This window comes from Urocitellus parryii, chromosome Y, assembly GCF_045843805.1.
Source record: "Urocitellus parryii isolate mUroPar1 chromosome Y, mUroPar1.hap1, whole genome shotgun sequence".
Taxonomy (NCBI): domain Eukaryota; kingdom Metazoa; phylum Chordata; class Mammalia; order Rodentia; family Sciuridae; genus Urocitellus; species Urocitellus parryii.
In genome coordinates, this window is record NC_135548.1 from 18,373,051 (window position 1) to 18,396,528 (window position 23,478).

General features: G+C 58.1%; 1 pseudogene; it reads right to left on the reverse strand.

Annotated features, from left to right (window-relative positions):
- Positions 1-3,765: 3,765 nt before the first annotated feature.
- Positions 3,766-21,675, reverse strand: LOC144251108 (sterile alpha motif domain-containing protein 11-like; annotated as a pseudogene).
- Between the last annotated feature and the right edge of the window lie 1,803 nt (positions 21,676-23,478).

The window sequence follows — 23,478 nt, forward strand, 5'->3', positions numbered from 1 at the left end:
TCTTGTGCTCTGTCCTTCTGTTGTTGCTTTGGCCTTGTAACACTGGTTGAAGCTCTGCCAGGCCCAGGCCTCAGTGCTGCATGTTGGGAAGGGTAGGTTAAGTGGCAGAGCTCTTTATAGAGGGCACCTTCTTGGCCTTCTGAAACTGGTCTTTATGGCCTCCCTGACTTTGAGGGAGGGCCAGTGCTCCTGGTCCTGCCCTATCCACTGAAGAGGCAAAGGGGGCTAGATCTCTGGAAAGCAAACAGAGTTTGGAGGGGTCTGCAGGCTTTGGGGTGTGCTGCTTTCTGGCTGTTCACCCCTTATCTTGATGGGCTTATGAGCTAAGATCTGAGCACTGGGATTGGCTGGGGTAGGTTTTCCAGCAGGTGGACTTCAACAAACGACCCAGCCGCATGAGCTCCAGGCCCATCAGCTTCTCTGTAGTCCTGAAACTATCGAATGTCAACTTGCAGGAAAAAGCATACCTGGTGAGTTGCCCTCTAAGTCTCTGTAGATGGGCCTAGGGCTGTGCTGCATTGAGGTCACAGCAGGACCTCAGAGAGCATTGAGGTGGATGGGAGGGTCCTGCCATCCTATGATGTTTGGGTGTGGACCTTCCTGGTTCCCTGGGTTGGAGACCAGTGGATTCATAGTTCCAGCCCCCATGAGCCTGAGTGTGGCTGGGAGGTGTGGACACTTCCTTGTGGCCCCCACCCTGGACCTGGAGCAGACTCATCAGCCTCATTTGGAGGACTCTGAGCATCTGGGCCCCATCCCCTGATGAGCTTGGTCCTTCCCTGCTGCCTCAGGATGGCCTAGTGGAGCAGCTGTATGACCTCATGCTGGAGTACCTGCAGGGCCAGGCCCACAGTTTTGCCTTCCCTGAATTGGCACTGCCTGCTGTCTTACAGGTGTGTACCCAATGGTTGGCTCCCTCCCCAAATCCCCGGGGTATGCTTTATGATGGACTTCGATTATCTTTTAATGGACTCAGTGACCTTTGTACACAGGGACTGAAAGGAGGTGTCTTTGTCCCAGCTTCACAGGGCTAGTAGCAGAGCCTGATCCTTTATGGTCTCCACACAGGCACCGCCTTGTAGCTGGACCCCTTGGACCACAATGTGTGGTACTGGTCTTGGGGGTGTAGGAGATTATCAGTCACTCAGCAGGTTGGGACAGGTCTGGATGGCTCACCAAGGATCCTAGCATCATGTTGGTCCATTGAAAGGCTGTCTAAGCCTTCCAGGGACCAGATCAGCCGCCTGCAGAAGTCTTTACACTGGGGTGGGCTGGTCCCTGACTGATTTCCTATGTGGTCCTGGGGCTGGGGTGGGGGTTTCTCTCTGCTTCTCCCATGAGAGTATGGCTCTCTGTCTGCTGTTCCCTGTCTCAGGCCTGTACCTCTCATGGGGGAGGGTCACTGCTGCTGCTCACAACTGAGCTGCATCTGAGGCCCATCCATACAGGGTGTGTGTGTGTGTGTGTGTGTGTGTGTGTGTGTGTGTGTGTGTGCGTGCAAGGCTGCAGTCATATAGTTGTGCACACATGCATAGTCACTTGCTGTTCTTTGGCACTTTGCAGTGGCCTGGGTCCCAGATAGGAGTGCCTGGCAGTCAGGAAGCTTCTGCTGCTGGATTCAAAGGTCTCAGGGATAGGGGACTAGAGTAGGGGTAAACAGGTATTTTCAATAAGTGTTCTTGGATTTATGGTTGCATGGTTTCTCAGTCTGGTTACTGGCCTTTGGCCACAGTACAAAAGCAGCCACAGAAAGCTCATTGCATGTGAGGGAATGAGTGCAGCTGTTGCCAGAAGAGGTTTATTTACAGAGATGGGCAGGCTGGAGAGCAGCCTGATTTCATCTGTGGCCCACTGCCCACTTGTGTGCACTTGGGCTCTGGACCTCCCTGGAGTTGCCATGAGGTTTTGATGGGCCCTGGACTTCCTGTCTGCCTGCTGGGTTGATTGCCCCCCACTTCTGCAGTTCAAGTCCTTCCTCCGGGAGTGCAAGGTGGCCAACTACTGCCAGCAGATGCGCCACTTGTTGGAAAAGGTGCAGGAGAATGCAGAGCACATCCACAGTCACCGCCAGAGGGTCTCTTTTGGTGTCTCTGACCAGCTTGCAGTGGTCAGTAGGGAACTGGTATCTGGAGTGGGGGTGGTGCTGCTTGAGGGCACTTGTCAGGGAATGGCTGGGTTTGAGGTTTTCCCATAGTGGGACATGACTCTGAACTGCCCCACCCCTAGGATGCTTGGGAGAAGCAGGCCCGAGAAGAGGGGACCCCACTCACCAGGTACTATAGCCACTGGCGGAAGCTGAGGGACCGCGAGATACAGCTGGAGATCAGTGGCAAAGAGCGGGTACATCTGGGGTGCCAAGGGAGCGGGTGGGTCAGCTAGATTCAGATCTTGCACATTGGCATGACTTTTAGGACCAGGCAGAGATTTGATGGGGTCTTGGTGGTGGTGTGGGTGGGGCATCGGAGGACTATGGCTGTTTGAGGAGGTGGTGATCCTATGGGGTGGTGTCAGGAGTTGTCACAGCCAGGCATCTCCCAAGGGTAGGGGTCTTGGAGGGAATGGAGTGGCTACACATACTTGTCACACAGGCCAGCCTGTGGACCCCAGGAAGGCAGGTAGAAGAGGCAAGAAGGGCTTTAGCTTTTGACCCTGGGCATGGCTGTGGCTATGAGTTGGGGTGACTTGAGAGACTACTACTTGGAGTAGCATGCCACCAAGGTGCTGGCTGTCCTGGGAGGGATGATACGGATGTGGGAGCAGAAAGGTTGTCAAGTAGCAAGTGGCCAAGCAGGGTGCTCCTGAGGGATGCTGGAGGCTTCTGAGGGAAATAGTGTTGGCCTCTCTGAACCCCCTGCCCATGCCTACCTACTCCTCTGGTTCTGATTATTCCAGCTAGAAAATCTGAACTTCCCAGAGATCAAACGGCAGAAGATAGAGGACAGGTAGGATGAGGACAGGAAGGAATTTAAAGACCTCTTTGACCTGGACAGTACTGAGGATGAGGAGACCACAGACTTTTGGGAGAGAGGTGGGGGCTGCCCCTGCTGAAGCATGTGCTCCTGGAGATGGGGAGGGTGTGGATGGATGTGGGACCTCACAGCCAGAGGGGTCCCCACCTCAGTGTTTTCTGTGCTGATTGCTAAGCATGCCTACTTCTAACTATTCTGTTTGGTCTTCCACCTGCAAGTGGAGAGAAGGGTGGTCCTCTAGCTTGTGGCATACCCTCCTGTGAACCTCTGCTGGTGGTCGCTGGGTGGGGGGGCTCATCATGGACTCTTCTGGGTTCACAGAAACACATGGGTCCCTGAGAACTCGGCAGGGTCTCAGGGCGGAAGAAGATGATAAGGACCACCAGGGTGAGGAGGATAGCAGACTCAGAAGGTGAGTGGTTCTTGGGGCAAGGTATCTGGTCCTTAATCCCATCTGGCAACAGAGCCATGGGAGGGCAGCCCCAAGCCTGGCCCACTCCTCCCTGGGGTGCCCAGCCAGCTGCTCTGTTCTCATGGGCTCTAGCAGCCAGCTTATAGTGCAGCAATAAATTAATTAATGCTGTGATTAATTAGTGATGATTAACCTCCAAGACTGGCTTCCTCCCGATAAGCAGAATTTATGTAGCCTTTTCTCTCCCTGCAGATGAAGGCCCAGTCACAGAGGCGGAGCTGGACCCTGGTGAGCTGTGGCAGCTGGCCCAGGGGCCCCAGGATGAGCTAGAGGATCTGCAGCTCTCGGAGGAGGACTAAGGGTCTCCTGCAGTACCCCAAAGGCCCTGAGGCCAGTGTCTGTGCAGCAGGAGGGCAGTAGACAGTGGACAGGGCTTTATTGTCACAGCACGACAGACCAGATGAACCAAGAGCTGTGCTGACCTGGGCAGCAAGAGCCAGCCCTATGCAGGAGGCTGGTTCTGCTGCCAGGTCACAGCAGCCTGCTCCACAGAGGTGGCTCCCTGGTTCCTCTACTCCTTTGTCTTTGGTTTGTCTGTGGACCTCTGCATTCACCCCCAGAAAGTTTTTGAAAACTCATTCAGTCCTTTTAAGTCACATTTTTTCCTTTTAAAAATTCTTGGTGTTTCTGCATCCAAATCTGAAAGGGAGAAAGCTGTGGGGGAGGTACCACTGCATCCTGTGCTGGGACTGTGGGCAGCCTGCTGGCCAACTCAACACAGAGACTGGGTGGCATCTGGGGCCCCTGGGAGTATTGCTGCTGTTCCATTCTCTGGTTTGGGTGAGGCTTGGCTAGTGGGTGGGTGGCTCCCCCCATAGGGGGAGTTGGCTGTTGGTGGGGACAGGGGCTGCTCTCTGGAGGTAAGCTCCTATTCAGGAGCCTGCAGGGTTGGCGGCTGCAGAGGCAGAGCCACAGGGAAGCTGGCCATGTAGAAAACTCAGCCCAGGCGCTTGGCCACCTATAAAGAAAAGCCTGGATGGGTGCCTGCCAAGGACATTGGGTGATTTCAAAGAGCCTTTATGCCCTCTGCCCACTGTCCATGCTTACCTGGGCCCGGATCTTGAGGGCGGGCCCCAGCTTCAGCCCCATAGTCGTCAGCAGGTGCTCCTCTGTCAGCAGGGGCAAGGTCTCCCCATCAATTTCTTGTTCTCTGAATACCTAGAACAGGGATAGGGTCAGGCCTATCAGTCCCACACAGCAAAGGTTCAGAGAGCAGCCAGGGAGAGTAAGCAGGCTGTGTAGCTTTCAGGGAGTGGTCAAATGAAGGAATCCCCTTTTGCTTTGGGCAGGGGCTAGCATGAGGCAGGAGCAGGTGGGGCTGAGGGGTGTAGGGAAGGGAGAGGAGGGCAAGTGACAGGCCCGCTGCACACCCAGGTCAGCTCTGCCTCACCAGAGCATACTCCCCACAGCCAGACAAGCCCCCAATGAAGCTGCAGACATCATCCACAGTCCACTTGCTGACGTCCTCAAGGGATGTGGCCACCTCCCCATCAGCAAAGAGTCACCCCATGGTGCCTAGGTGTGAGTGGGTGTCACTAGGGCATTGTTCCTCCCATCCCATACCCCACCGGTCTGCTGACCTTTGCTTGCCTTAGTTGCTTAGAGACATGCAATCCATGACTTAAGATTTTTCAACTGTGGAGGCCTTGCACCCCCTCCCCGTACAAGACCTCCAAGGGTGGCTGGCCTGGGTCTCCACACCCACCTGTGTGGAAGTACGGGCTGACCGAGTAGGGGAAGCCCAGGGACAGAGGAGGGGGCAGGGTGGAACCTGAAAGAAGCCCCTTTCCCTCAGTGCTGGTCCCTCCTAGGGCTTGACCTGGGGTGGAGCCCCGGCCCCCTGTGGGTGCTATCTCCAGGTCCTCTCCATCTGAGTCCTTGGGGGGCTCTTCTGAGACATCTTGAGCCCAGAGCCCAGATGCTGTTGTCTCCTTGGATTCGCTGGGCCGAACTGAGGCAGAACTAGGGCCCCCCCTTCCGCGGTGCTCTGCCAGCAGGCTCCCGGGGTGAGGTTGGAGGCTCCGGACCAGAGACACCCTGTGAAGGCGAAGCGGCGCGGAGCTATGTTTCAGTACCAGCATGGCCCCGTACCTCTGCAGCTCCTCTGTTCTGTCTGGGGCACGCAGGGCCGCTTCAGGTGCCAGCAGCTGTGGCCGGTGTGTGTTCTCCAGCTCTTTCTGGCGAAGCAGCTCCGCGGACATCTCTAGCCTAGGCCAGGAGTAGTAGGATCAGCTTGAGGGCTAGTGCCACCCACCTCCCCTCCCGGCTTTGGCCGCACCTACCGGGCCAAGTTCTGTTTACGCAGGAGCTCCTGCTGCAGGGGGAGCATTTCCGCCTGGGCGGGGGGCAGGAAGCTGTACCCTGGGGAAAACGGACAGACCAGGGCCAAGTGGTCAAATGGTGCTGGCCTGATGAATTGGCCCTCTGCACCACCTTGGTCCATCCTCGGCATTAATGGGCGACCTTACAGGACCAGTTTCAATGAGCGTGCCCATAGGACATAAAAGACGTGCACACCTGCCTATTCCTTACCTGGAGTCTGGCACAGAGCCTATGGAACCCCCAAGAAAGGGGGCCTGAAATGGGAGCCCAGGGCGATGTGGGGGGCATTCTGGGGCGACAACAAAGGGGGCGGCTGCGACAGCTCCCTGTGAAAGGCAGGACTGAGGGGCGTGCGTGGCTTGCCCGGCCCCCTCCACGCCTCCAAGCGCATCCTGGTCGCCGCTAATTGCTGGCCCTGCGGGCGGTCGATATGCCGCTCGTTATGGCTCTAGGTCGAGCGCTGCCCCCGCTCTCGCCCCCTGGCGGCGCCAATTAATCTCGGAGGAGGCGCTAACCCGGAGGGCCGTGGTGACTGCAGCGGTAATTACCGCGCGGGGCCCTCCTCCCCACCCCCTCCCCGTAGCGGGCCCAGCGCTGCCGGGGACACGAAGCGTAATTAGCCGCAATCCTGAGGCAGCGGCAGCTGCAGACGCCGAGCTCCGCTGTGGAGGGCAGGGGGTGCGCCAGACTGGAGACGGCCCGCTGCGGGCGGGGGGGGGGGCATCCCTGAGCGCCTCCCTGCTCTGTACAGGTCGCCCTCTGTCCCCGCCCGCCCGGGAGGCGGTCTCCCCAGACTGCTAGTGTGTCTGAATTGGCGAAGCGGGCTTCCCTCCTCCCCCAGTTCTAGTCCTCTGGCCGACCCCTCCCGACTTACTTTGGGCTGGGTTTCCAGACTTCCAGCCGTTCTGCCTTCTGCTTCCCCAACCTCATCCCCCACTCACTGTCCCAGGGGCACCTGGATTTTGCTGGATCCCAGTTGCTCAACAAAGAAACAAGAGTGACCCTTCACATTCCTGCCCAGGGTTCTTGGCACCCAGGTACATACTGCCCCGGAAATGTTTTCCTGGGCCTCTACCCAGCTCAGCCAGCCGCAGGAACTTTTTGCCCAACAGACCCTAAACCCAAAGCAGGCAATACCCACATGACTGTGCAGCTGCAATCAGGGAGGAGTAAGTGGGTGGAAGGTGCAGGCTATGGGGCCTGCAGAAGTCAGATACCAAGCCCCAGTACCTCTCTGAGAAGGACCGGGCAACAGCTGGAGCTGGAGCAGTGTTCTCCCGGTGCTGAGCTGGACCCTGCTTCCGGTGCTGACCTGCTGTGGATGAGGGCAGGTGAACTTCCAGGCCACTGGGACTCCTCGAAGCTGCAGCTGCTACCTCCTGCCGGACCCTCAGGAGATCTGGGGGTGGGGGGGTAGGGGATGGGCAACAGCAGCGACCCTGAGGCCCAGCCTTCCCTGGACTTCTCCCCTCATCCTAGTGAGCACAGGACACTGGCCCAGGGGAGCCCAGGAGAAAGGGAACCAGGGGCCCACTTCCACACCATCCCTGCTGTGTGTCAGGCCTGATGTCAGTCACTGGGGCCAGAGGAGCAGCCCCAGGGCAGGGGAGACAGGTTTGCAGGAGGACCTGAAAGGAATGTGAGGTGGGAGGAAAGCCCAGTGTTGGTACGCAAGGCTGTGGAACCTGAGGCTGGAGCCTTGAGGGGAGGGACTGTGCACAGATCCATGAGAGCATAGACCAGTTCCTGGAGGTCACTGTGACAAGTCTAGGAGTGGGTCTCCAGACTCAACCAGGTGACCGTCTCCTAGATGGGAGGCAGGAAACTGAACCTGTACACGTGGCCACACCTCCACACCAGCATACACCAACATCTGTTCACATCGGTCATCCAGCAGTGGTTGCATACAGTCAGCATCCAGCAAGACCACACCAGGCCCATGCATACGCATCCTTGCAGGCACACCAGCCACAATCTCTGGACGCGGCGACGTGCAGTGGTTTGATGCACTGTGCTCCTGCCCAGGGCCGGGCCTTCGAGTCCCCACCACCCCCCTTTGCATACCTTTGCCGCTGAGCCGCTGCCTCTGTTTATAAATTAATTACCCGAAAAGCGGAGGTGGGTCTGCCCTGGGCTGGGTGCCAGCCCCCAGAGCCTAGCCGGCTCAGCTGCCCGCGTCGATCCCAGCGGGGCCTGCACCCCGGCCCTCCAGCCCGCGGTCACAGCTATTTGCAGCCGGCTCCTAGGCACCATGATTGACAGCAGCTCCCTGGCGGCCGCAACCACGCTCCCTCCCCCACATAGGCCTGCAGAGCGGGCCCCAGGCAGAGCAGGCAAAGCAATTAAAAGGGAAAATTTTTAAATTATTAACATTTGGTGAATTATTCAGACTCTTGGTGCCTTGTGCAAGGAGAGGAAATCTTGCCCCTTCACAGCACCCCATCCACCTCCTACCATAAAAGCCAAGTTCACCTAGCAGGAGACTAGCCTGTGAGGCTAGAGTGCAGCTGGACAGGTATCTGACTGCTCCCTGGGCTATGACCACAAGGGACAGAGCAGACCCAGTGAGTGGAGAGGGGCAAGAGCCTCATCCCAGCCTCTAGCTGGGCCTCTCTTGGCATCCAGGAGGCCATGGTGGCCAAACACAGCTGCCTCTTAGTCGTCCTGTCTTTCTGGAAGGCTTGCCCCCCATGCAGGACAAAGATCTGGCACTATTTGAATGTGACCACAGGTCAGCGTCCACTGACTTAAATTTGTGCACCAACTGCTGTGGGAGTCAGGAGAATGGGCACAGACCACAGGGTCTCCTGGATAGGGGGCAGATAGGCTTAGTCAAGCCCCTACCCCTTCCTCTCACCTGGGCTCACCCCTGAGTAAGCTGTGTGCATGCCTGGAGGGGATCCTGAGAATGTGATGAAAAGTGGGGACTTGGAACAAGACCTGGAGCAGCCAGGCCTCATCGCCTACCCACAAAGGGCTGGGGGTCACTGACAGATCCAATCCTGGTCTTGATGTCAGCAGCCAACACCCTCTTCTGGGGTGGAGAGGCAACTGAGAGTGTACACAGGTATGGGGGCAGGTGGGGAGGTCACATACCATGGCTGGGGAGGCCCAGGTGGTAGAGACGCTGTGGTTCCTCGAAGCTGCCAGCCTCACTGAGAGCGGAAACCAGCCAGTGGTAGTGGTCCTCAGGCGCCATGCTGGGTTGCAGCTCTGGCAGCAGCAGAGTCTCTGCGTTGGGGTAGCACATAGGGAGGGGATTTTCCTTGAAATACTACCCAGGCGGAGAGGCAAGTAGGGAAGGCACACCTCACCCTAAGCCTAAGCCTAAGACCTTCCACCCCTGCTACGAAACCCAAGTCCCTCCTCTGTGCACACCTGCCCCTTTTGGAAGGTCTAATAACACTTCCAAGCACTCAGTTACTGCTTCCTCCTCCAGTGACCTGTCCCTCCTCCCTGGGTTGGGCTCCCACCTCGAGGGTACTCAGACTCACACTCGATTCGCTTCGGGCCTTCTTCTCTGAAGAGCAGTCACTGGTGAAGTGCGGGGAGCAGCCCAGTCTCTTGCCTCGCAAGCCACCTGCAGAGGGTGGAGTGAGCCACACCCAGTCTCAGGGACTGGAGGAGGAGGCAGGGAAGACCAGGTGGGGAAGACCCACCCCTGCCCCAGCTCAGTCTAGTGAGCCCCAGTCCCCTCCACTCAGGAGCATCCTGGGTGCTGGTGGGCAAGGCCTTGCCAGCCCTGGGTCCCAGGCTTCCACCTGGTGAGCCCAGCTGGCTGGAGGATATCATGACAGGTATGGAGCAAGGCAAGGAAACAGGGCAGCCCTGACCCTGGGCCCCAGGCTGCATTTGAATAGAAGTGATGGGTGTGACACGTGACTGTGACTGTGTCCCCAAGGGCCTCTGGCTGCCCCTAACCAGCCAGTCCATTCCCATGTGTGCTCATGAGCCCACCTCAGCTTCTCCTGGAGAACAGAACTACCTTCACTTTCTGAGAAGGGCTGGGGTGGGCTGTGCAGGTGCTGGGGAAGAGAGTCAGTCAGGAAGGCACATGTCACTCCCCACACCAGGGGTGTGCTCAGGGGAGCCCTCCTCTCTGCACCAAAAGCCCAGACCCTCCTCTTTCCTGCACTCAGCCTTGGCAAGCACATACCTGCCCAGCCAGGCTCTGCGCTCCAAGGGTCACCCCTGGACAGCTGACCTGCCCTACACAGACCCTAGGTGCCTGGCTCCTGGTCTGCCTATTCCTATACTATCCCCTCTAGAGATCACATCTCCACATCAAAAGCTGCACACAGGGCTGGGGATGTAGCTCAGTTGGTAGAGTGCTTGCCTCACATGTAAGAAGCCCTGGGTTCCATCCCCAGTACCATAAAAATGAAATGAAAATAAAAGCCACACACATCTATAGGTCCCTCTCCAAACCTGTCCCTGCACCCCCAAGCTCTGCTTCCTCCTGAGGACCCTGACATCAGGGGGCTCTGCTGATAGCAGGTCATCATCCTGGCCTCTAGGTCAGACCCTATTGCCTCTGAAGACCCAGGGTGGCGGGGATGAGGGCTGCTCCTTGTGTAACTCAAGCCTTTCATGACACCTTGGTACTTGGGGGTCCCCAACCTGTGCCCCCAGGAAGCCCTGCTGTCAGCTCAGGAGCCTAATTCCTTTTCCTTATTCCTTTAATCTGTCATTTTTATCAGGCTAGGGAAGTGTGGCGGCAGCCAGAGCACTGATCAATCTCCACATTACAGCTGACAGAATGATGCTAATAACTTATTGATCTCAGCCACCTCACTGCCACTGGTTTAGCTGGCTGGCCCCAGGCCCTGCCCCAAAGACAGGGGGCAGTCCCCACTGCCTGCATGAGGGGTCAGGTTAGACAGACCCTGTAGGACAGATGGAGGGCACTCAGGTGCACATGGGCATCACGAGCTGCGTGTCAGAGTCCAGCAAGCAGGAGGGCACCCCGAGCGCACCAGGCAGGGAGTGGGTCTTGCAGCCTCTCTCCACACCTGCTGCCCATCTCCTGCTCCCTGTACATGCTCAGGGGTCAGCAAGGGTAACCTCTGCAGTCTGTTCCCTGTTTCAACAGTGGCAACTCCTGCCTCCTTGCTGGCCTTCTCTGCTCCTGGGGAGCTTGAGAGTCACAGCTTGGGGGAGGTGATACTGGGGTTGGAGTGCCCCGCAGTGAGACCCAGCCTTGTAGCTGCCTTGAGGAGAATGCATAAGCTCAGAGTCACACCTGATGTAGGCAGTGACAGGAGGCAGACACACGTACCAGGGGTGGACCTTAAAGTCACAAGACCTGAGCTGAGCTCCTCAGTCCTCTGGGATCCTTCCTGTCCAGAGCCCAGGAAGCTGTGGCTCGAAGGACACCCCCTTGGGCCACAGGAAGGAAGTAGACATGGTGACAGGTAAAGACCACTTCAGGGCCCAGAGGAATCCCACGGGGAGCTGCAGACCTGGCAGGTGCACGCGCGCGCGCGAGAGCACACACACACACACACACACACAGCATCCTGGCTGCTATGCACAGCATGTGACCTGCACTCACTGTAGAGTGTGGAGGGCTACCTGGCAGGGTGAGCAAGCCCAGCAGGAGACACACAGGGCACATGGAGGTCTGTGTACCTGAGGAGGTTGTACATAGGCAGGAGAGGGCCTGCTGCCTCAGAACATCTCAATCACTGAGGGGCTCCCTCGGCTCCGCCCGATCGATGGGGCAATTAGATTTTATCAGCCACCTCCAAAGCAGCTCCAGAAGCAACCCCCACCCCCATCCACAAGGGCCTTCTGGGCTCATGGGGGCTCTGTTGGGAGTGTCCAGGGTGGTGGGTGATGCCCACCCTGCTTTCCCAGAGCAGTAGCCATTGTCAGAAACAACCCTGTCCAGGGTCCATGTGACAAGGCCCCTGAGGTCAAGTTGTGCCCACTCTCAGCGGTGGCATCTTGCAACCCCTCATGACCTGCTCCATGGGAGACTGCCTGGGTCCCCAAGCTGCTCTCTCCCTCTGAGTTCCTGTTGCCTCCAGGAACCAGATCTCCTTGGTGGCCCTGGAAGCTCCTGGGCCAGCACCCTCTTGGCCTACCTGAAGCTGTTCAGGCTGCAGGGGATGGGCCCTTTCCCTCCCAGGACCCCTGAGAAGCAGGACCAGGCCGACATGCCCTGTGGGTTTGGTGGGAGGTGGGCATTGGTGGGAGGTGAGCTCTGGAAGGTCTTTGCCTGTGCCTGTCTTGTGAGGAGGGGGTGGTCGGCCTCGAAACTCCAAGCCCACCCCAGCAGTAGCCACGCTGGAGCTGCCCTGGGCCGCCAGTCTGCCTAACTGGCTGGGATTAACACAATTACCATCACATGGAGCCCCAGGGGACAGCCGGCCTCACACCTCCCGCCTCCTCTGCTGGCCTCCCTGGCTGCCCGCCAAGGCTTCCAGAGCTGCTGAACAGACACAGGGAGGGTGGCTGTCCCTAGGCAGAGCTGCTGTGGCCCTGGCAGCCCCATCATCGCCCTCAGGACACAGGGGCCTCCTCACCTGTGGGTCCCAAGCCAACCTCCACACTGCCTCTCTGGAATTCACAGCGGCTCTGGTGCTCGGGCATAATGAGGTGGCGGCTTCAGTGCACACTGGATATGAGTGTGGGAAGGTCACTGTCCTGGCTGCAGCAGAGCAAGACAGAGGATGGAGCCATGAGCCTTGGCAGTGCAACCTGATGAGCATGAGTACAAGGGTGCTTGGGGCTGAGGACAGTGTGCACTGAGCATGGTGATGTGTGCGCTTACCTCTGTGGGCTTGGGATGCCACAACTACGCACACTCAGCAGGCAGGCCAAGAGAAAGCAGAGACGTGGCACCTGGACCCCACTCCAGCACCCAGCTGGTCTGTGCAGAGCCAGAGCAGCCCCTCCCACCTTCCTCTCTCCAGAGAGGCAGTGCTGTGCTCTGCTCCCTGCCTCAGAGGGAGAACAGGACGGCCTTCTGTCTCACAGGACAGACATATAGAGGGCACATTGTCACCCATGTGCTGCCAGCTCTGAAGCAAGCACCTGGCACATGCCACTTTGGTTAAAACTTGCAACACCCTCTTGGGGCCCTCATTTCTCCAAATCAGGAAACTGAGGTTCAGACCAAAGTCCTGTAGATAAAAAGATCTGCCCTGGCAGGCTCAGGACACCTGTGATCCCCAGGGTGCACCCAGGCCTGGCCTTGGAATCACCCTGCATGTGATTCTTTGTCCCTTCTCCCTCCTGCTGAGCCCTCACCCACAGCCCCAGAGAGAAGAGGGAGGAGAAAGTGGGGCACCCTGGGGTTATGTGAGCAACCCCATCATCAACAGAGAAGGAGGGGACAGGAAGTCAAGGCCAGCCAGAGCAGGGGCAGGGAAGCCCAGTGCCCCCAGCAGTGCCCTCCCGGCCCACCTGTGGTGGAGCAGCCTCTTCAGCAGCACTGACACTAGCAGAGCCTCCTCACAGTGACCTAGGAACCGACCCTGAACCTTATTAAATAGCCCCCAGCCCCCAGCCTGGGCTGGCAGGAGCCAGGCTAATCCAGGGCCAGGCCCTAAGCAGATCAGTTTCAGCACCAGATATCCCGGGTCGGCCCCAGAGCCCCTAAGAGACCCAGATGTAGGTTCTCCCCCACCCCATGAAGGTGGGAGGCAGGTGGGGAGTAAGTACTTTATGGGATTATTCTCACGAGGCTCATCCCCCATCATCCTCACTGATGTGGGATGTTGGACAGAACTGCTGTCCTCAGCATGGGGAAGGGGCCTGGGCTGGCCGGGTACAGGGCTGCAGCTGCCATGGAGCTGCTCCCCACAGTGCACTGGACACTTCCTGCTTCCAGGGACTGGAGAGGTGAGCACAGTAATTTCCTGTGAGCCCTGGCCTGGACCCCCAGCAGCACCTGCATCTGGGACCAGCCTCAATGACAGCGATCGGCTCAGTATCACTTGGGGGTTACCCGGGCTCTCGAGGTGCAGGCCGATGGGGGCCACCCTTGGCTAGACAGGACCTGCCCTTGCATTCCACACCCGAGTCCCTGCCTTGGGGGTTCATTCCTCAGGTCCCAAGATGGGCCAGTCCTGAAAACCTGTTCTGGTCACTTAGTTACTCACTGAACAAATTATGCTGGGTTCATTTAAAAAAAATGCCAAGAGACTCACACCCAGGCTGTAGAGGTGAGAGCTCTGCACCTGTCTTCACAGTGTGGGGCCACTACACACAGGCAAGGCCTCAGCAGGCTGCTGTGGCACGTGGGGAGGAGACTGGGGCAGGGTCAGGAAGGCTGCAGGGAGGGTTGTGAGGAGGCCAGGAGAAGGGTGAGACCCGACTCCCCCCTGAGGGCCTCCCCACCCCAACTCTCTCACATAGCCTTCACCAGCTGGGGGCCCTAGAGGGTCAGGGACCTAGAAGGCCCTTCTTGCCAGCAAGGCTGCAGGGGCATCACAGGGCAGAGGGGCCCTGGGCCTTTGCTTGCAGCCAGCAGCAGGCATCCCCAGCAGGACTGGTCAGAAGGACGAAGAGGACAGACAGATGCAAGAGGCAGACAGACCAGTGAAGAGTGACAGACAATGGGGATGGACAGACAGTCGGGATGGGACAAACACAGTTGGTGACCCAGTGTGAGGCAGCTGGTGGTCCACAGCCCTCCTTGTCCAGACACTGGGGGCTGTTAGCAGACGGGATATGATGGGCTGTTAGTCCTCTGGGGTGTGCTCTTCTCCAGAACTGTAACCTTCCCTTCAATGAAATCCAGAAAGTCATCCTTGCCCTTCTGGATCCTCTGTGGGACCAGGGTCTCCACTAATGCAGGCCTGCTTCTTCCCAGGCACAGCCAGGCTGCAGCAGCCAGTACTGGTAAGAATTCAGCATGGGACTCCTGGGGCCTCCCCGCACCCCAAGGCCAGGTGTACCGCAAGGAAGTGCAGGTCCGGAGGGGAGGCACAGCCATTGGGTTTCCCTGCAGGCCTTGCTGGCAAATTTATCCTGTAGCGTCCAGAGTAAAAGGCTCATAAAATGTCATCAATGTTCATGACGGTTCATAAAAATGATCCGTTGAGCTGGCAACTCCAAAATGAGGTGGAAATAAGTTTAAAGATGTTTTTATTGTAATTCGGCTCCAGGATCCAGACATTCTTGAAGACATAAATAATGACACCTCTGGCAGAGATCCAGGACAAGCTGCCTTCCTGCAGCTGGGCCTGGGAGGCCAGGCACCCACAGCTTGAGTCCCAAGAGGCTTTCCCTGCCCTTGGTGCCCACTGCTCCCCATCAGGCCTTCCTGTGGTGCTCCCCTCGAAGCCCTGAGGAAAAACTTGGCCCCAATAACCAGAAACCAGCCCCTGCCCCTTGGGAGCAGGAACTAGGTCCCTGACACCTGACCTCCTCCTGGCTTTTTTTTTTATCCTCTATGTCTTGGATTCACAGGCCCCAGCCTGTTTCCATAACCCAAATCCATGTGAGGAAACCCCAACCTTCCAGGGTCCCCAGAAGGATCTTTCCAAAACACAGACCTGATCACTCCCTGCTCAGGAACTTTCTGTGGCTGGCTCAGGTTGGAGAACAAAGCCCAACTGGTCCAGTGGCTAAGGTGCAGACCTTTTAGCATCCCACTGAGCCAGACCTGCCATGTTCCCATTCTCCTCCCTTCCATCCCATCCTTCATCCCTCCACAGCTTTGCAGTCCACCTTTTCCCAGTGAACTCCTATGCATCCTTAAAGAACCTGCTCACACATCACCATTCTCCCTCCTGGTGGGTCTCTGGGAGGGTGAGAGGTGAAAATCACAGCCTCATCTTAGAGCTGTTGGGCTCCAATGGACAGTCCAGTGGTGAGGTTCATAGCATGCTTTGTCTCCACGGGTGGGCTGTCTAGGACCCTGCCCATACTGTTGAGGCCTGGCACAAGTCTGCACTTGGCTGAAATGGGCCTCCTGATCTCAGTTGGGCACCATGCCACCTACCTTCCAGGCCAGGTAAGGACACACATCCAAACCAGCCTGTCAACCGCATGGCCCACACTGGCTCACACTGACTGGGACAGACAAAAGACCATGGGTAGAGGAGGGAAGCAGGGTGGGTGGGACCCAGGAGAAATGGCAACAGCTGTCCCTGCCCAAGCCAGGCTCCTACCTGCAAGATGTCTCTCGGAAGGAGATGTTCACATCCCAGTGGGTGTGGACTCTACTGGGAGAGAAAAGAGGGTCAGTGGCTCCATTACTGGCACAGAGACAGCAGCGGGGTGTGGGCCTGACTCTTAACATCCCACCAGCCAGAAGCCAGGGCAGTCATGAGGGTGGCACCTCATGCCCAGTTCAACCTGGTGGCAGCTTCCACTGAACAAACCCAGGGCTTGAGATGCTCTGGCCTTCCAGAGATGAGGACGAGGAGCAGGCTGAACAGCCCCTGGCAACACCAGGCACCACAGCCCCCACCATCCTTACTCACAGACACCCCACCCCTAGGTGCTGGCAGGACGAGGCCCATATCAGGAAACAAATTTCTGGGAGGTTGTGGGTGTCAGCCCAGGTGGGTACCGGACCTTGGGTCTCTCTGCTGGCCAACCTCTACCCAGAAGTGACCATGGCATGGCTGAGGCAGAACAAGGTGCCAGGGCGCCAGTTCAGGAGAGAGGACAGCCTCTGCCTGCACCCCCGCCCCACAGCAGCATTCCAGAAGGCCCCTGGTCTTCGTGCCCCCTTCCATAGGAGCCTGAGCCTCCCCGCCCAGATCTGGAGTAAGTACCTTCTCTTCATGATTCGGACATGCAGATCATCCTCCTGCTTCAAGCCTGGCTGCCGTCCACAGGCTGGGCCACCTCCATCACTGTCACCATCACTGACAGAAAAGCTGGGGTTCTGTTCCTTTTTCAGGGAGCGTGCAGGGGGCAGGGCCACTGTCCTTTTGTCTGCCAGCCGCCCCCGGTTCTGGGCAGGAGGAGGAGAACGTTAAGGCTGAGCTAGACATCAGCCTCCTGGGCCTGGGCCAAGGCCCAGGGGCCTCATTGCTGTAGGCACAGCCTGTGAGGACAGCAGAGTGTGGGCTGTTCTGCCTGCCCAGCCTGAGTGTGGGTACCCACCCTGTGGCAGGGAGCCCTGGGGATGCCTAAGCTATGACCTTCAGCTCCTTCCCTGTGTCCCCAGAGTCTTCTGGGATTGTGCATACAGCCTGGGGCAGGGATCATGGGGCTGGTCCTGGTGGGTGTGCAGTCAGGGAGCAGGTCCCTCTCAACGTGTCTGGCTGACATCCCATCTCCTCTGTCAGTCCTGAAAACTTACAGCAATATCAACAAGCAAAGTCACTTTTCTTTTTCTTTTGCAGTGCTGGTGAAACTAGGGCCTCACAAAACACTCTGCCACTGAGCGGCAGCCCCAGGCCCTCTTTGCTATTTTGTTAGCACCATGAAGAGCCCAGCTCAGGGGAAGTCTGTCTGAGACTGCTGGTCCCATGCAATCTGCAGGCCTGGGAGCCACAGGCTGCCCGAGAGCACTGACAGCCCTGACCCTTTGTTCCCCAGCCCTGATGGTTCATTTCTCTCCTCAGTGTCCCCCCTGCACCATGTGTAAGTGTGTGGTGCTGTGTATGCTCAAGCTTGGAGCTCTGCACCCAGCTCACACATTTCTGCACAGAGCGGTGGACATGAGTGTGTGGCCCCAGTCCTGGCATTTCTCTACCCTTCCTGGCTCCAGGTCCTGATGCCCCAGGGAAAAGAAAAAAAGTCATTGATTATTTTCCAGTGTACAGAGGTTTTTTCTTACTTGGTTAAGAGGCTGCTGGCTCAGAGGCTACATGGGCTTTCAGAGTATCTACTTTCCTCTCCTGTTCAGTCCTCCCATTGCCAGAAAGAGTTGATCCTCACCACACCCATGAGCTTAGTGAGGAAGGGGTCAAGGAGGGTCCCTGCCCCAGGTCATCCAGGATCCTGAGGTGGGCTGCTGCATGGAGTCCTGTCCTTGCAAGGATGCTTCTCTTCAGATTCAGCACCACATCATCTCCGGACGCCTGGCTCTGCCCAGCTCAGTGCTCCCTCCCCCAGCTCTGGGAGCCACAGTATCCCCCACACCTGCCCTCACACATCTGCTGGGGTCTGCCCAGGATACCCTGATTCCCTCTGTAACATGGTGAGTGAAATAGACCCAGCAATATAAGGGCACATGGCATGGGGCCAATGGGTTTTCAGGGCCAGCCCACAGGATGACAGGGTCCAGTGACAGCAGAGAGCAGGGAGACGGCAGTGGTGAGTGCCCACCTATGTCTCGGCCTCTGTCAATCCATAGGTTTGGTATCATTTTCAACACCCCTTGGCCCATGGCTCTGCCTTGTCCAGCCTGCCAAAGCCCAGTGCCAGGCATCTGGAGATGAGCTCTGCCCTTCTCCTCAGTCACCTTTCAGCCTTAGGTGAAATACTCTCATGAACAGAAAAGGGGTATTTTCTCAAAGCCACCTGCTTCCCCTCTTTTGTGGCAGAAATACTCCCATCCAAACAGAAAGTAGAACCCAGACTAGGAGTAAACATCTCTCTGCCTCTCATCTGTGGGAAGAGAAGAGGGGGACACAGATTCTATAAGACTGCTACTTGGAAGGGGGCCAGGACCGGCTGGCTGGGAAGGAGCCCAGGCTATATGCCAGTCTTAGCCACATGAGGCACAGAGCTGGGCACAGGATCTTCCAGTCCCTGGTATGCCCTGAAAGCACCCTGGAAGGTTAGGTCTGGGGTGGCTCTTGGGGGTAACTCTATGGGGGAGCATGCTGAGAACCCAGATGGCCACTCTAACCCTGCCCAAGGATGGGGAACACATGCCCCCCCATACATCAGAGACTTAGCTCCCCACTGCTCAACAGATTTGAGAACCTGGCTCCTAACCAATAATTGACCCCTTCTGAAATGGTGAGAGTGGGTTCCAGCATGCACAGTCACATGCACACCATGTTCTACCCCTGGAGTATCTGTGACCATGAAGTGCACACACCTTTGAAACTGGCCACAAGGGTGGGTAGAGACAGCCTCTGTGCACCAATAGGTTGGGGCTAGAAAGGGGATCCATGGAGATACCTCCAAGGAAGCGGCCAGGCACAGAGAGGCCGGCAGGCCCAGGTCTGAAGTGCCCTTCACTCAGGGCAGGAACCAGGGAGCTTCAGAAAGGCAGCAGCTCCATCCCTCTCTGAGCTTCAGATTGCCACTTGAGGTGATGGCAGATGTTGAGCTCAGGTCACCCTCTGCCCCTCTCTTGTGGCAGGCCTCAGGGGTGGCAGGTTGGAAACTGTGGGGCACTCCCATCCAAACAGAAAAGAGAACCCAGACTAGTCTGAGGTGGGCACCCAGAGGATCCCATCCAGTTCCAGCTGCCTGAAGGGGTGCCATGATGGAGAGGGACTTCAATCTTTTGCCCAGTAGGTATGTGACAGCAAGCAAAAGGTGTTTCTGCACACCTGCTTGGGGAGCTCTTGTACAGGGCCCTGTGCTCCTGTAGACTCAAGTGTGTAGGGCGGGCGGCTTGAGGCTGTGACTGTGACAGACCAGGTGTGGGCTGGGCCTGTGGCTCTCCTTCCCCTGCCAGCATCCATGTGTCCAAGTTTTCCCAGCCTGCTCAGCGTGCATCCTGCAGAGCCCACGGGGAAGCCAGGATACCCCACCACCCGGTCAAAGGGAATAAACCCAAGGTGGCAGCCTGGGCCCTCCAGGACCACTGGTACCTCCACTCCTCCTGCTCCTTCCTGTAAGGGGGGACTGCTGGGTGGACCTAGGAACAGCAGCCTCCACCCCCCATGTCCCTAGAGGTACCCCACAGGGGGAGCTTCCTCTCTAGAGGCAATTTCCTTTTCAGATCAACCCTCTACTCCTCACTGCCTGGAGTCTCATACCTGCTCCCCAGACCAGTGGGGAGGCCAGAGATTGTCTATCCTAGGTGGGGTTCTTGCTCTCTGGACACCTACAGGCAAAGACCCTGCCCCAGCCAGGCTCCATGTCATGGACCCTCCAAGGTCCAGACCCTTGCAGGGCAGCACTTCAACATTAGGAGCACCAAGACACACACCACTCAGGCTCAAGCCTGGGGATAACCCAGATGTGCAACCTGGCCAGCTAACACTGTTACACCTCAAAAGAGTCCTGCCCCAGCACCCAGCACCTCTCTCTGCTGAGCCAGATGACTTGGTGATCTCCAGACCTGGGACAGGGAAGTCCCCAGGCCCAATGAATGACAATAACAGTGGGAAGACCCTGGAACCCGGAAGGCTGGAGAAGTAGCTCCAAGACACCCATGAGGGAGGCTGCTCAAGAACAGGCAGGACCCGCCCTTCATCCAAACAGGAGAGGATCCTGTGACCCAGGATTCCCACCCATTCCCAGGGATGGTCTGGAACAGCACAAAGCAACCCCACCCACCCCATCTGCCCTGGGAGGATTCCCTCCAGCCTGCCCAGAGGGCTGAAGTTAGGACTCCCAATCTTAGAGATCACCAGGCTCTCAGGGGAGTCCAGACACCCCAACCCAGCTTATTCCCAGGTCTCACCACAGGAGAGGATATTCGACAGCCCAGGAAGTCGAAGATTGGAGGATGCACCTACAGAATTCCCTTGGACATAAGCGTCTTCAGACTTTTTCCTGTGAGGAGAGCCGAGCACAGCTGATGAGGGGCAGTCAGGGCATAGATGGAGCCTCTGGGGCGCCGTCACCCGCAAAGCCAGTCCCCACTCCCGGAAGGTGTATGCAAGGCACACCAACCTTCCAAACCCACTGTTGTCCAACTTCGGAGCCTGCTGGCCGCCCCACCCTCTCGGACGAGAAGGGGATCTGCTGGGCTCTGAAACTCTAATCCTGGGTGAGGCCCTCCCCTGGTGGAGGGTGGCTTCCTCTCAGCCCTGGCGCCCCTCCTCCTGCCCCACCCTCTCTTAGCCAGTCTAGCCCGAACTGTGGCCGGGCAGTGGAAGGTTGAGCTGGGGAATTGGTGAGTGGAGGCGCAGTTGCGACCCAGGCCTGCGTCAGTCCCCAACGCAGGAAAGGGCAGCCACTGCGCAGCCTGAACTCCTAAACCAAACGCTACCGGGTCCCAAACTTCCCAAGACCCTCGCCAGAGGGTCACCGCGCTTATCAGGTGCCCCCGATCCGGCCTCCAAAGGTGTATTGTCGCACCTTTGGAGTCACCATCCAAACGGGCTGCTCCAGGTCTCGCTGACACTGTTCCAGCTCCACGCGCCCACGCCCCGCCCCACTCCCGCGGCCCCACTTACCTGCGAAGCCCCAAACAGTGTGCACTCACACCCCGGCAGCACGTGCTCTGGAGCTGCAGCGCCCTCTCTGGGCCAAAACCAAGTCTCCTCAGTGGCAGAGCGAAGGGCTCAGACCCGCGGGTCCCCAGTAGCGAAGGAGAGGGACAGCGGCTTGCGCCCCCTCGTCGGCCGCACCTGTGTGGCGGATGCTGCGCTTCCAGTCCTTGGCCGTCTGGCGGCCGCTGACGAACTGGAACTCGTTGGGCGTGAGCCACTCGCTGCGGTGGCGGATGGACGGGCCTTTGCTGCCCTGGCAGAGTTTCCGTACGTTGAGCAGAGCACGGTTGGCGCCACACTCCACCTCGATGCAGGGCTCACCCGTTGTCCAGCAGCGACTGGAAGTCTGCGGCCGCTGCGGCCAAGAGGAGCTCAAGGGCCAGTGGGTCTCTGGGCAGGTGGAGGTTCGGCGTGGCCTCGTGCAGGCTAAGGTAGGCGCGCGAGGGCCGGAGTGGTGGAGCCAACAGTTCTTCATAGCCTGCAGCAGAGGCCGGCAGCGAGGCGGCCGGGGGGGCAGAGCTGCTGCGGCGGGCAGCGGGGCCAAGTAGCCCGGCAGCGGAGGCAGAGGCAGCGCGGCCAGGGTCAGGTGGAAGGTGGCCAGGGCCAGGTCCAGGTCCTCGCGGCCCAGGAGCTCCTTTTTGACCGCCGGCATGTAGCCCGGGTGGCCCAGCAGCCGGCTCTCGGTCGCCGGCACAACTTATTTTGGCCCTGGCTGGAGTTGCGTCTCCGCCGGCCCTGAAGGCGCCTGGCCGCTCTTCCACCCCGCCCGCTACTGCGCCCTGGCACCCGAAGCCGCCGCCGCTGCAGCAGGGCCGCCCCTTCCTGCTACCCGGCCTACTGCAGGGGTCTCGGCGGACCCAGACATGGTGTGGCCGGAGCTGCTACTGATCACAGACCGACGGGTAAGAAGGCTGCAAAAGCCAAAGCCCCACCTCCAAACCCGTGAGGCCCCGCCCGCCCTCCACTAGGCGCCACACCGTCGCTGCTCCAGGTTCCCCCGCGCTGGGCCCTCCGCCGCTGGGCTGAGGCGGGAGCCGCCTCTTCCGCCGCCGACAGGGGGAGGAGGGTCATAAATAACCCGCGGGCAGCAGTGCAGACGGTGACCTGAGATGTCCTGGGGGAGTGAAGGGACGGCCGTCAGCACTTCTGCCCCCAACCCCACTGCGCCAGACTTGACCCATCCTGGAGTGCCTGCCTCTTAAAGCCCCCTTTTTATCCATTCTTTCATCAGTCAATCAACCATTTATTGAGCGCCAGATGTGGTGTAACCCCAGGAAGAGACTACCCAGAGAAGGGGTTGTGGGAAGAGAGATGCAGAGGAAGAGTGAGAGCACAGGTGTAGAGTCCAAGGAAGTGCGGGTTCCCAGAGTCCTGGCCTGCCTCCCGGCTTCTCTGCCTGAGCTCACCAGCTTCTTCAATGAGGCGGGTGCTGCATGGGAGCGCACCCAGACCCACCAAGAACAGGGGGACATGCAGGGACTGAGCTTATGGGCCACAGGTGTGGCTGACACTGAGCTATGAGGAAGCACACCTGTGTACACAGCTGCCCAGCCACCCACAAATGCATGCATGCTCAAAGACATACAAAGAGCAACCACAGGTGTGTCACACCCATGACTTTCTGTGTGCCAGCACAGTAGTTGCTGAGCCTGAATGCATCGGACAGGTTCATGGAGCACACAAATCCTCAAATACTTCCCACAAGCACCAACACAGACAGGATGTGTGCTAAGAGATACAGATCACAGATATCCCGAGACTGGGACTTGAAACACAGGCACAGATGGACCCAGGTCCACATGTTCACCTGCCAAGGCAGGGTGTCAAACACAGGTGACACCCAGTTGGTTGCACTATTGGTCTAGAAAGAGTTAACCTGGAAGGTCAGGGGTTAGAGGTTAGCCAGATGAGGCTCCCTCAGACATTCCTGCAAAGTAGCTAGAAACTTCAGGAATGTAGCCTTTTCAGACCTAGGGAGAGCTGCCCTGCTGGGACACCTGGGCAGCTAGCTGTGAGCTGAAAAGAAGCCATGCCTTGTCTCTCAGCATGCAGGAAGGTGTTTTGGGGCTGTCCACTACCTTAGTCTCTGCCACTTAAAGGAACAAAGAGAGAGGGCCTGAGCTCATCCTCACCCCACTCCTGTGGCCATGCAGTTGGTGTGCAGATGCACACATGCAGGAATTCTAGCAGGCACCCACAGCGCCCTGTACTGCTGGAGTGACGTTACCTGTGCAGTGACAGTCATATGTCATGTTCAAGGGTGTCAACACAGGCAGTGACCAGACACAGGCACAGTGATGCACAGGTGCTCAGCACTCCTGAATTCACCCTCAAGGCATCACAGAGGCCTCTCCTCCTGGCCTGGCGGCATGGGCCTGATCCTCTGTCACCAGTGGATCTGTACACTCGGCCCTTCTGCAGAAGGGACAGAGATGCCTGTTTCTGACCACATGGG